The sequence below is a fragment of the Corvus hawaiiensis genome, chromosome 28 (genome assembly GCF_020740725.1).
Source record: "Corvus hawaiiensis isolate bCorHaw1 chromosome 28, bCorHaw1.pri.cur, whole genome shotgun sequence".
NCBI classification, from domain to species: domain Eukaryota; kingdom Metazoa; phylum Chordata; class Aves; order Passeriformes; family Corvidae; genus Corvus; species Corvus hawaiiensis.
In genome coordinates, this window is record NC_063240.1 from 4,010,370 (window position 1) to 4,022,783 (window position 12,414).

The following is a 12,414-nucleotide window of genomic DNA, read 5'->3' on the forward strand; positions in this document are numbered from 1 at the left end:
TCCCGGCCCCGCCGCGCTCCCGCCCCCGCCCGCGCGCGCCGCCGCCGCCCGGGCAGGAAGAGGCGCCAACGGCAACAAAGGCGGCGCGCGGCAGCGCCCCCTGGCGGCACCGCCCCGCCCCGCCACGGCACCGCCCGCGGCCGCGGGTTCGAGTCCCGGCGCCGCCGCCCTCCCAGCGCGGGGCTCCCACCGGCGGCGCCGCGTTCCGCAGGCACGTTTCTGTCCCCAGGCACCGTGTTCCCATCTCCAGGCATTGTGTTCCAGTCCCCAGAGCCACATTCCCTTCCCCAGGCACCGTGTTCCAGTCTCCAGCACCATGTTCCCATCCGCAGGCACCACAATCCCTCCTCCAGCCCCACGCTCCCATCCCCAGGTGCTTCTGACAACTTCCTGACTCCTGACGGTGGAGCCAGCTGGGGATCAGGCTCTTCTCCCGAATCCAAGCACAGGACAAGAAGAAATGGCCTCAAGCTGCTCCAGGAGAGGTTTAGATTGGAGGTCAGGAGAAATTCCTGACTGGCGCAGGCACTGGCACAGCTGCCCAGGGCAGTGCTGGAGTCACCGCTCTGGGAGTGCTCAAACAACGTGTGCCTGTGGCACTTGGGGACAGGGCTTAGTGGTGACCTTGGCTGGGTTAATCGTTGGACTCAATGACCTCAGAGGGCTTTCCCAACCTCAACAATTCTCTGATTCCATGTTCCCATCCCCAGTGCCACATTGCCATCCCTAATGCCACACTCCTGCCCCCAGTGCCATGTTCTTGTCCCCAGTGCCACGTTCCCATCCCCAGTGCCACTTTTCTGTCCCCAGTGCCCTTTCTTGTCCCCAATGCCATGTTCCTGTCCCAAGCACCACATTCCTGTCCCCAGTGCTGCTTTCCTGTCCCCAGTGCCATGTTCCCGTCCCCAGTGCCACTTTCCCATCCCCAGTGCCACATTCCTGTCCCCAGTGCCACATTCCCATCCCCAGTGCCACTTTCCTGTCCCCAGTGCCATGTTCCTGTCCCCAGTGCCCTTTCTTGTCCCCAATGCCATGTTCCTGTCCCAAGCGCCACATTCCTGTCCCCAGTGCTGCTTTCCCATCCCCAGTGCCGCTTTCCCATCCCCAGTGCCATGTTCCCATCCCCAGTGCCACTTTTCTGTCCCCAGTGCCGTGTTCCTGTCCCCAGTGCCACTTTTCTGTCCCCAGTGCCATGTTCCCGTCCCTGGTGCCGCTTTCCTCTCCCCAGTGCCACTTTCCTGTCCCCGGTGCCACTTTCCTGTCCCCCTGCCAGGCCCCTGTCCCAGCCCATCCCAGGCCCTGCTGGCCCGCGGGCCAGGCTGATAAAGGCAGGGTGTTGGTCGGGCTCTGGGCTGAAGGAAGGACGAGATAACAGCAGGAACTCCCCGTCACTGCAGGGCTGGGGTGATGTTTGTCCCTCCTCTCATGTGACAGGAGCACACAGAGCCCTGGGCTCATCCTGGCCAGCCACGAGCTCCAGAGCCTGGAATGCTGCTGGCGTCACAGGGCCAGCGGGGCGGTCACTGGAGGTGACCCTGGGCACAGCTGCCCTTCCAGGGGGTGCCAGAGCTGCTGGGACTCCCCGCAGGGCTGGGCAAGGTCCCCATCACGACACGGGGCCACCAATGCCAGGGACCCCACACAGGAGGAAAATTCCTGCGGGATGTGAGCACTGCTGCTGCCCCTGCAGTCAAAACTGCTGAAAAAGGAGCCAGGGAAATCTCTCTGATCCACGACCAAGGCTCCAAGTAAACAGGAACATGAGGGCTCACAGGCCAGGCCCCACCATCCCTCATTGTCCCCTCTGGCAGAGGGCCACCAGCCTGCCTTGTATGGCAGGAAATGGCTTTGTGGGCCACTGGGGGTCATTTCTGCCACTCGGCTCCAACACCAGCCTGCTTTTACCGGGAGGAGCAGAATGAGAGGGGCTCCAGCTCCAAAGGGACCAAGCCCACTCTTTTTCAGAGCAGATAAGGGCTATCTCCATGTAGAAAAATTGGCTTTAATGCGTTTTTGGCACCTCTGTGACTTCTCTCGCCGAACATAGCTCGGTTTCTCCAGCCAGAGAGCTCCCAGCCAGTGGGGCACCACATCAGTTCCCCCTACTTGGGGTGGCCCTAAGGAGACACCCCAAAACACCCAGTTCTGGGGCTGTGTGGAGTCGGGCAGAGGCGATGGAGGATGAGTTTTGGGGGCACTGAAGGAGCGGGAGAGCAGCCCAGGGCTGGAGTAAGGACAAGCTCTGACTGCCCTGCCCGGCTCAGTCACATCCCCGTGGGTCATGCAGGGAAGGGGGTTTTGAATCACGGAATTTTTTAGGTTGGAAAAGATGTTTAAGATCATCCAGTCCAACCATAAGGTCCAAGGCCAGGCTGGGCGGGGTTTGGAGCAGCCTGGGACAGTGGAAGGTGTCCCTACCCGCGGCAGGGGGTGGATGGGATGAGCTTTAAGATCCCATCCAACCCAAACCATTCCTTGATTTGATGATCCTACAACCACCGAGCCCGGTCACAACCGGGTGGTTCGGGGTGATCCCAGGTTCCTCTGGCCCTTTTCGGCTCCGCCAAGCCCCGCTCTCGGGGGAAAAGGCAGATCCCGAGGGGTCCCCGGGTCCCCGCTCCGAGCCCCCCGCCCCCGGCAGCGCAGGCGGGAGATGCTCGGGGCGATCCCCGCTCGCTGATCTGCATTTGTTTCAAGGTTCTTTCACGTCCCCTTTGAGGCTCGTTTCCTGTCCTTTGTAGCGAACAATGGCCCGTCCCCCCCGCCCGGCCGGGGTGGCTTTGTGTCCCCTCCCCTGGGCCGCGCTCCCCCGGGGGCTGAGCTTTGTGTTTGCCTTCCAATAAAAGCCCCGCTCCGCTTCCCCCGGGCTGATTCCCGAGCTGCGCCTTGCAGCGGGTGTCTGTCTGGGAGATGCATTCGCAGGGATCTCGGTTCTCTGCAGACGAACGCGGAGCCGGTAATTCGCTGCTGTGCGGGTGACAGCGCCGGGAGCTGGACTGGAACTGCTGACAGGGGCTGAAATTCAGGTCTGCAGCTTTTCAGGCAAGCTGGAGCACGGATGCCGGGAAGAAAACCGCATTATCTGTGTATTATACAACACAACATCATCGGCCCGGGTTTTACAGCGCCTTAACTGCTTCGGTCCCGGCCCGGTGCCTCTCCAGAGTCACTGGGGAGCCCTGGCTGTGCCACAAGGAGCTGCTCACCGCGGCTGTCCCGTCCTCAAAACAGGCACAAGGATCCCCCAGATATCCTGGTGGATGTAGATCCTCAGCAGCCAGGAGAGCTGGGGGTGCTCACCTGGAGAAGGCTCCAGGGAGAGCTCCGAGCCCCTTGCAGGGCCTAAAGGGGCTCCAGGAGAGCTGCAGAGGGACTGGGGACAAGGCATGGAGGGACAGGACCCAGGGAATGGCTTCCCAGTGCCAGAAGGCAGAGTTAGATGGGATCTTGGGAAGGAATTGTTCCCTGGGAGGGTGGGCAGGCCCTGGCCCAGGGTGCCCAGAGCAGCTGGGGCTGCCCCTGGATCCCTGGCAGTGGCCAAGGCCAGGCTGGACATTGGGGCTTGGAGCAGCCTGGGACAGTGGGAGGTGTCCCTGCCATGGCAGGGGTGGCACTGGATGGGCTTTAAGGTCCCTTTCCAATCCAAACCATTCCGGGATTCTGTGATAAGACAACTCGCTCCAGAGACCCTCAGGGCACTTTGGGAGTGTGCAGTGGATGTGCAGAGCAGGAGGATGGCATCAACTTCCGTGAAGATTTACAAGCCAGTAGGGAATCTGCTTCTGTTATCTGGGATACCAAAAAAACCCGAAACAGTCCCCATGTGCACCCCAACCACCCCCAAGGAGGAGGCAAAAGAGGTTCATGCAGGCCCTGGTAGCCCTTAGAAGAAATTGGTAGAACTGTGGACCAGTTTGGGGTGGAAGAGACCTTAAAGATCATTTAGTCACAACCCCCGGGAGTTTTGTTTTGTTTGTTTCTCTGGTGGAAATCAGGGATCTAAAACTCTCAGGGTACCCTGGGCCCCTCATTCTCTCCTGTATCCCATTAATCCCCCTTTCCTCCATACCCCAATTATCCTTCTGCCCCTGGGTCCCAATCCGCCGCCTCCCCCTGCCCTGGGTGCTCCCTTCCCCCGTATCCCACCCCAGGTCCTCCATCTCCTGCTGTACCCTGATCTCCTCTCCTCTCCCTGAACCCTGGGTCCCCCCTCTCCCACATACCCCAATCCCTCTTCCCCCATATCCCAGACCCCCTCTCCCCCTGTACCCCCAATCCCCCTCTCCCCCTGTACTCCAATCCCCCCTTTCCCAGCACCCCAATCCCCCTCTCCCCCCATACCCCAATCCCCCCTTTCACCCCCACAGTCCAATCCCCCCTGTCCCCCGATCCCCCCTATTTCCATGTACCCCAGTCTCACCTCTGTCCCCAAACCACCATCCTCCCTCTCCCTCTGTACCCCAAACTCCCCTTTCCCCCTGCAACCAAATCCCCCCTTTCTCCCTGTACCCTGATCCCCCTCTCCCCATGCACCCCGGCCCCCACTCTCCCTCCGTACCCCAATCCCTCCTCTCTCCCTGTACCCCAAACCCTTCTCTCCTCCTTTACCCCAATCCCCCCTTTCCTCCCGTACTCCAATCCCCCCTTTCCCCCATATCCCGATCCCCCCTTTCCCCCCCTTTCCCTCATATCCCGATCCCCCCTTTCCCCCATATCCCGATCCCCTTTCCCCCGTACTCCGGTTCCCCTTTCCCGCTCTCCGGCTGCACCGCAGCCCCGTTACCCGCAGGGGGCAGCACCGGCACGGCCACGGGGGGGTCCGGGAGGTGGCGGGGCCCGGAGGGTCCGGGGGGACCCCGGGGATGGGGCGGGGGGAGCAGGGGAACAGGAGGGGGGTGAGCACGGCTGGGGCCCGAGGTGACCCCGGGCACGGTGTCCTGGTTTGGGATAACGCGGGTCTGGGATAACGCGGCTCTGGGATACCGCGGGTTTGGGATAACGCGGCTCTGGGACAGTCTGGGATAACGCGGCTCTGGGATAACGCGGGTTTGGGATAATGCGGGTTTGGGATAACGCGGGTCTGGGATAGTCTGGGATAACGCGGCTCTGGGATAACGAGGGTTTGGGATAACGTGGGTTTGGGATAGTCTGGGATAACGCGGCTCTGGGATAACGCGGCTCTGGGATAGTCTGAGATAACGCGAGTCTGGGATAACGCGGGTTTGGGATAACGTGGGTCTGGGATAGTCTGGGACAACGCGGCTCTGGGATAGTCTGGGATAACGCGGGTTTGGGATAACGCGGGTCTGGGATAACGCGGCTGCTCCCAACCCGGCGGGGGCTGCCGATGTGGGATGTGCGACCTCTAGGAGGCTTTTTGGGATTCGGGACGAGGCGGAGGCGCCCCGAGGGTTTGGGTGGCACCAGGGTCCCTCCGGGCACTCGGCAGAAGGGTCTGAAGCGGGAGCTGTTGAGTGCCACCATTAACCCAGCAACGCCACGGTCCCCAGGGGCCACATCCACGCTGCTCGTGAGCACCTCCGGGGATGGGGACTCCTGCCCTGGCAGCTGTGCCAGCGCCCGAACGCCCTTCCCGTGAAGGAATTTCTCCCGATTTCCCATCTAAACCTCCCCTGGCCCAGCCTGAGGCCGTTCCCTCTCCTCCTGTCCCTGTTCCCTGCGAGCAGAGCCCGACCCCCCCGGCTGCCCCCTCCTGTCAGGGACTTGTGCAGAGTCACAAGGTCCCCCCTGAGCCTCCTTTGCTCCAGGCTGAGCCCCTTTCCCAGCTCCCTCAGCCTCTCCTGGGGCTCCAGCCCCTTCCCAGCTCTGTTCCCTTCCCTGGACACGCTCCAGCCCCTCAATGTCCAAGCTGTCCCCAGGACCTGAGGAGCCTCAGCAGTGCCAGCACAGGGGACAGTCACTGCCCTGGGCCTGCTAGCCACACTCCTTCTGATCCAAGCCTGGTGCCAGTGGCCTTCCTGCTCCCCTGGGCACACGCCGGCTCCTGTTCAGCTGCTGCCTCTGTGCCCTGCAGTAATTAGCTCAGCTCTGCAGTAATTAGCGGTGGATTCTGGCATCCCTCCGCCGTGTAACCATGAAACAGCACCCGGCCCCTATCTCAGAGCGGATCTGGAGGCACCTGGCAGATCCCTGCCCGATCTCTCCGATAGGGAGGCTGAGCCATGCAGGGAAGGTGTTGATCCATCATCCCTGCACAGAGCCCGGGCCCAGCTGCTCCCAGGCAGTTCAGCATCACATCCATGGCCTTGGAAAGAGAGGGTGGGAACGGCTCTGGCTACAGCCCCAGGGAGACACAGCAGGGATGTGCCTGGGGAGCCAGGGCTGCCTTTGGGTGCTGTCCCCACCTCACCTGCACATGGAGTTGTCACCTCCAGCTGCCCCAGCACCTCCCAGGCTGTTTGCAAGACTTGGTAAAAATTAATTTCTGATTTCACCAGCCCTGCAATGACAGCTCAGCCAGACCAAGCAGGAACACCAGGAACAACCACGATGGCAATTCCTGCTTGGCCCTGCCGAGGGATTCAGAATCACCTGTACAGGAACCAACACCCAGAGAGGCTACAGAGAAACCCAGAGCTTACACAGGCACGGAGTCAGGTGAGAAATGGACTCCAGGTGCCTCAGGCCCAAAGGTGCACCCCTGGTTAGGGTTAAATAATGCTGCATCTGCTGGGATGGCGTTTCCAGGGACCCCAGGAGCACCAAAGGGCACTTCAGCCCAGGGTTACGACACATGCAAGCAAACAGGCAGGAGGTCTGTGTGTAGGATCCTCAAATGTCACCACTTTGGGGTTTACAGCTCACCAATGAGGGCTTGAAGCAGCACTCGCATCCTCCTTGGAATGTCACCGTGTCCTGTCCCTGCACCACTTTGCTGACACCTCAGTTGTGCTTCAAGTGCATCAGGTCTCAGCCAGCTCGTGACACTTCTGCTCAGCGTGGCCATGGACAGGTGAACCCTGAGGTCTTTCCCTTCCCTGGCCTGGGCTTACACTTGTCTGGAGAATTTCTGTGAACAGGTAGGAAAACCTCAGGATTTCTCTGTTTGCTCCCACAGCGCTGCTCAGTCAGAGCTGCTCCTGCCCCTAATTCACACGGTTTGTGCTAATATCCTGGGTTTTTGCAGGAGAAACACTGGAGTGAGAGCATCCCTGGACAAGCTGGAGCTGCTCCTCCTCACCTCCGTGGTCCCAGAGCACAAGGGGCCTCTGTGCTCTGCTCCCGCCCTGCAGGGAGATTTCAGGACGCAACAATAAGATTTGGGAACCATCCCTCTTTGGGCAAGAGTGCCACAGGGAGAGGCTCACTGTGGGTGGGATGGATCCCTCTCCCAGTTCCCATTCCAGTTTCCCAGTCTCAACAACAGGGGAGAGAGGCACGGGCTTAGCTTGGAGGCCAGAGCAGCCTCCTCCTCTGTCACCAGCCTTGTGCAAGCCTCTGGCCCTCTCTCCGAGGGTGTGGGAGAATCGCTGGCAGGCAGGAGCTGCTCGGGGTCCAGCCGGGCTTGGAAAACGGCTCCAGGAGCACGGGAGAGTCCCCAGGCTCCTCCTGCACCCCGTGCCGGTGTCACCCTCCCCAGCCTCCCCCATCCCAACCCCTCACACCCCTGTGTGCCTCCAGAGCTGGCATGGGGTGGCCAGATCCTCCTCAGGGCTGATTTGACAGCCCGGAGCTGTTTTGATGCCAAACTCCATCCTGATGCAAACAGGAAGTTGAAGCAGTTGCAGCAGCCAGGGGTTATTTTGGGCCCTTCAGCTTCACCTCGGAGTTGCCTGAAGACTCAGAGTCTTGGGATTAGTTGGTCTTATTAGTTGGAGATGGCTTTTAGTCCCTGCAGGGAGAGGCAGGAATTAAAAGAAACAACGCAGTGGAGAATCAGGAAGTTATTAAATGAAGAAAGGAAATGTCTCTGCAGGCGAGGGCTGACGAGGGCCAGGGTGGATGTTCAATAAAAGGAGTGTCCCCAAACATCTTCTCCACAGAATTTGGCCCATCAGACCCCTGGTTGCCCATCAAATTGTACCAGGGGAGGTTCACGTTGGCTATTAGGAAAAATTCCTTCGTGGAAAGGGAGTTCAGGCATTGGAACAGGTTGTCCTGGGAAGAGGTTGAGTCTCCGTGGCTGAAAGTGTTCAAAAACCCTGTGGATGTGGCACTTGGGGACAAGGTTTGATGGTGGCCGTGCCAGTGCTGGGGTGATGGTTGGACTTGATGGCCTCAGAGGGCTGTTCCAAGCCCAGGGATTCTGTGATTCCGTGTTTGGTGATTCCCAGTGTGCCTGGGGCAGCAGCCCTGGGAGATGGGGACAAGTTTGCCAATAGATCAGCGCTGGCACAGCCCTGGAGATGGCATCAGAATCTTCCCATGGCGTATGCACAGAGGGGGAATGTCCAGGGACACTCCTGCACCTCTGTGCCCTTCTCAGGCTTTGCCAGTTCAGGTGACAAACTCTCCCAAGAGGTTTTTCCAGTGGCTCTCCAAAGTGTCACCATGTCCCTGTCCCTGCAGTCCTTCTGTGCCCTCGGAGCACTCGCACCAAACTTCTGTTTTCAAAGGGGAGACTGTGCCAAACACCCATCTCCCTTCATTTTTGTAGGCAGAGCTTGAAAGCTGCTGGGATGGGATGTGCTTCTTTGAATAGAGATGGGAAAATCCCCAAGGCACAGGGATGAGCACTGGGAACTAGCAGGGTGGGATGGGGAGGCGGCAGGGGATGCATTGGAGGGGCCTGGAGGAGGGGAACAGGGAACAACTGCTTGGGATTTCCCATTGCAGAAGTGAAGGGCTCCCAGTGCAGCCATCAGGCAGCAGGAGGGCAAGGGGGCAGTGCCAGAGGGCAGGGCTGGATGGGAGATTGGGAAGGAATTGTTCCCTGGGAGAGTGGGCAGGCCCTGGCACAGGGTGCCCAGAGCAGCTGGGGCTGCCCCTGGATCCCTGGCAGTGCCCAAGGCCAGGCTGGACATTGGGGCTTGGAGCAGCCTGGGACAGTGGGAGGTGTCCCTGCCATGGCAGAGGTGGCACTGGATGCTTTTTAGGGTCCTTTCCAACCCAAACCTTTCTGGGATTCTAAGAGGAGGTGCTTTTCCAGCCAGCACTAACTAAACAGAACATTGTTGCTGTAGAATATGACCACAAAAATAACCTTCAAAAGGCTCAGATAAACATGGGCAGGACTGGCCTGTTGTGACTGGTTAAACAGGATGGCCCAGGACCTCCAGCTATGGAAGTATTAAATCACTGACCACCAGAAGATGGGGCAGGAGGCAAAGCTGTGCTCTGCCTTCTTAGGAACTTCCTAAGGCTCCAATTCCCCTTCCTGAAGCAGAGGCAGCAGCTCCTGCTCTCTGCCCAGTGGGGAGCAGGGAGCACAGAGAGGCCGGGGTTCTCCTCGTTGAGACCTCAGAGCCAGCCCTGCATGGAGAAGTCTCTGGTTCCCAGGGCTGGTTGCAGATTCTGCTATCAAATCTCTCCCAGGACTTGCACAAACCTCCGGGGTCTCCTGCCAAAGCTTTGCGCCACTCCGGGCAGGATTGCGGCGTGGGATAACACAGCTCCCTGGCTCTGAGCTGCTGCCAAGGCCCTGCCAGCGGGGATGGGGAGCTGCAGGCTCAGCCCCAGCAAAAAGGAACTTTCTCTTTGTCCCCTGCCATTTTCACATCTCTTCAGAGTCAACATTCAGGCAAATGTGCCATCCTGGAAGTGTTCAAGGCCAGGAGCAACCTGGTCTCATGGAAAGTGTCCCTGCCCATGGCAGGGGGTAGAATGAGATGGGCTTTAAGGTTCCTCCAACTCAAACCCTTCTAGGATTTTATGAAATAAAGGTGACAAGTTGCTGGGTGCAGGGGCTTGGTTTGGCGAGAGCCTCCTCCCTGCTCTGTGGCTGCTAAACCCAAAACCTCCCAGGACTCCAGGCAGCCCTGTGGCTGAGAAAGGCCTGGCTGTGCTGTGCACGGCTGAGAATGAGGTGATTCTTCTCCCTCCTGGTTTAGATGTTTTCGTCTACAAGAAGGGGAGAACGGGGCAAGTCCCTGCTCAGCCCCTGCAGCTGCAGCAGCTCCCTGGGAGTTACACAAGGCAGAGCCTCTCCGCACACATCGCTGTGTTGGAGGCACATGTGACAGATGACAGCGCTGGGAGAATGTCCTTTAATTACTCCTGTTCTCGCTGTCACCATCAGCAATTATGGCATTGGCTTTAAACCTGTCAGGATTTCAAAACAAGCCCGGGGTGATCAGATTGACAAAGCCTCCTGGGCTGCCCGGAATGGCATCCTGCCTGGAGCGGAGATCACGGGGTGCCTGGGAGATTGCTCAGTGCTGAGGGATTGGTGGGGAATCTCTCCTGGACCCCGAGACCAGCCCTGTGGGGCCTGACAAGGCTTGTGCCATGTGGAGGCTGACTTGCACAAGGTGTTGCACAGAGCAGGAGTTTCAGGCACTGGAGGCTCCAAAGCCACACCTCGTGTGGGGTGCTCCTGGCTTTGCTGCTGCTGCTGGTGCTGGTTTTTGATTGCCTGGAGCCCCTGCCCTGCCTGGTGAGGAAACACTGAGATATTTCCAGCTCTGCAGATGGGAACAGGAGTGGGGACATTGCTCCTGAGGGGCTCCGAGGCAGCGATGGAGGCAAATGCTGGGCAAGGCACATCCAGCGTTAGCACATCTCCTGCTGCTCTTGTTATTTCTTCCCCACCACAATTTGCGAAACAGCTTCCCAGCCAGGCAGAGGACAGATTCCTGCCCTGTGGAGCCAGGAGTTAGAGGGATTATCTGACTGTTCAGCATTAGCAAGGTTCCCAGGTCACTCGCCTGTGTTTTTATACCTGGAAGCAGGAAATTGCAGTCCTGGAGCTGAAGTACCAAAAGCTGAGGATGGCAGTGGGATGGAGCCTGTCCAGGCAGCTCCGGGGCCTTTCTGGGCATGGACAGAGTGATCAGCAGGGCAATAACGAGCCAAAATGCCTCCTTTGCCTTCCTGACTCGCCCTGTGCTCGATGTGAGAACGGAGCGAAGTCATTTGTCTCCATCCACGCCAGGGCTCTGACTCACCCGTGCTGAGCTAACAGCAGTGGGAATGTGGGATGCCAGCACTCCCATCTCATCCTCCCTGCCCTGCTGCTGCTGCCCCTCTGCCCACAGCAGCCAAAGCAGTAAATAAACACACGTGGCCCTGAACCGCAGCTGCTGCAATTGGTATCTCTTAAAAAAAAAATCCCTCACCAGCAGCAGTTCGGGTGGAAATCTCCATCCGAGGTGCCACAGGACAAAGGAGGTAGGACCAGCCTCGAGTGAAGCAACTGGATTCTCTCAGACTTGCCTGCCAGAGTCCCCTGTTCCCTGGTTTTGGTGGCACCGGCAGCAAAAGTGCCTGCCCAGCATGGCTCGTGGGCACACAGCAATGAAACCCTGGCAGCTGCGCCCTGAGGCTGCTGGTTCGGCTCCTGTGAAGCCCCTGCTCCGTCCCCCAGCTTGGAGGAGGCTTGGGACAACCTGGGACAGTGGAAGGTGTCTCTGCCCATGGCAGAGGGTGACACTGGATGGGTTTAAGGTCCCTCCCACCCCAAACCAACTGGGATTCTGTGATTGCACTGCCTGCTCTCAGCAGTCCCAGCGAGACCCTCGGTGCCCACTGCCTGCCCCAGGGGTGACAGAGCAGCACAGGAGCCGGGACGAGGCTTTCCAGGTTAAACCCGGTCCCGTGTCACAAAGCCTGGGACATTGCCTGGGATCTGGGGTCTTGCAAGAGGGCATCAGTCCCAGGGAGCAGGAAGGGACCAGCCAAGAGGACAGGACAGTCCCTGCCAAGGTGTCTGCTGTGAGGAGACAGGTGGAGAGGAGGCAGCAGGGCTCAGCAAGGAGGTGAGGACTGAGGGGGAAGCTTTGAGAGAAAGAAGTTTCAAATACAGGGAGGATTGGGATCACAGAGTCCTTAAGGCTGGAAGAGACCTTTAAGATCATCAAGTCTAAAAATCAACCAGCACTGCCACAGTGTTCATCACTGGCCCCTGTCCCCAAGTGCCACATCCACACTGTTTTTGAGCACCTCCGGGGTGGTGACTCCACCACTGCCCTGGGCAGTCCATTCCAATGCTTTACAACCATTTCTGTGGGAAAAAAGAAGTCTCTAATTTTTTAATCCAATCTAAACCTCCCCTGGAGCAACTTGAGGCTGTTTCCTTTTGTCCTGTCCCTGTTCCCTGCGAGCAGAGCCCGACCCCCCCGGCTGCCCCCTCCTGCCAGGGAGTTGTGCAGAGCCACAAGGTCCCCCCTGAGCTTCCTTTGCTCCAGGCTGAGCCCCTTTCCCAGCTCCCTCAGCCACTCCTGGGGCTCCAGCCCCTTCCCCAGCTCTGTTCCCATCCCTGGCTCTAGCCCTTCACTGTCCTTCTGGTCACGAGGA

At 59.2% G+C, this 12,414-nt stretch overlaps 1 long non-coding RNA gene across 1 annotated transcript; it reads left to right on the forward strand.

Annotated features, from left to right (window-relative positions):
- The first annotated feature begins 2,869 nt into the window (after nucleotides 1-2,869).
- Nucleotides 2,870-7,389, forward strand: LOC125317845. The gene is made up of 3 exons (XR_007200198.1): nucleotides 2,870-3,026; nucleotides 6,821-7,040; nucleotides 7,148-7,389. It is a non-coding gene; the product is annotated as an uncharacterized LOC125317845 (long non-coding RNA).
- The last annotated feature ends 5,025 nt before the right edge of the window (nucleotides 7,390-12,414 follow it).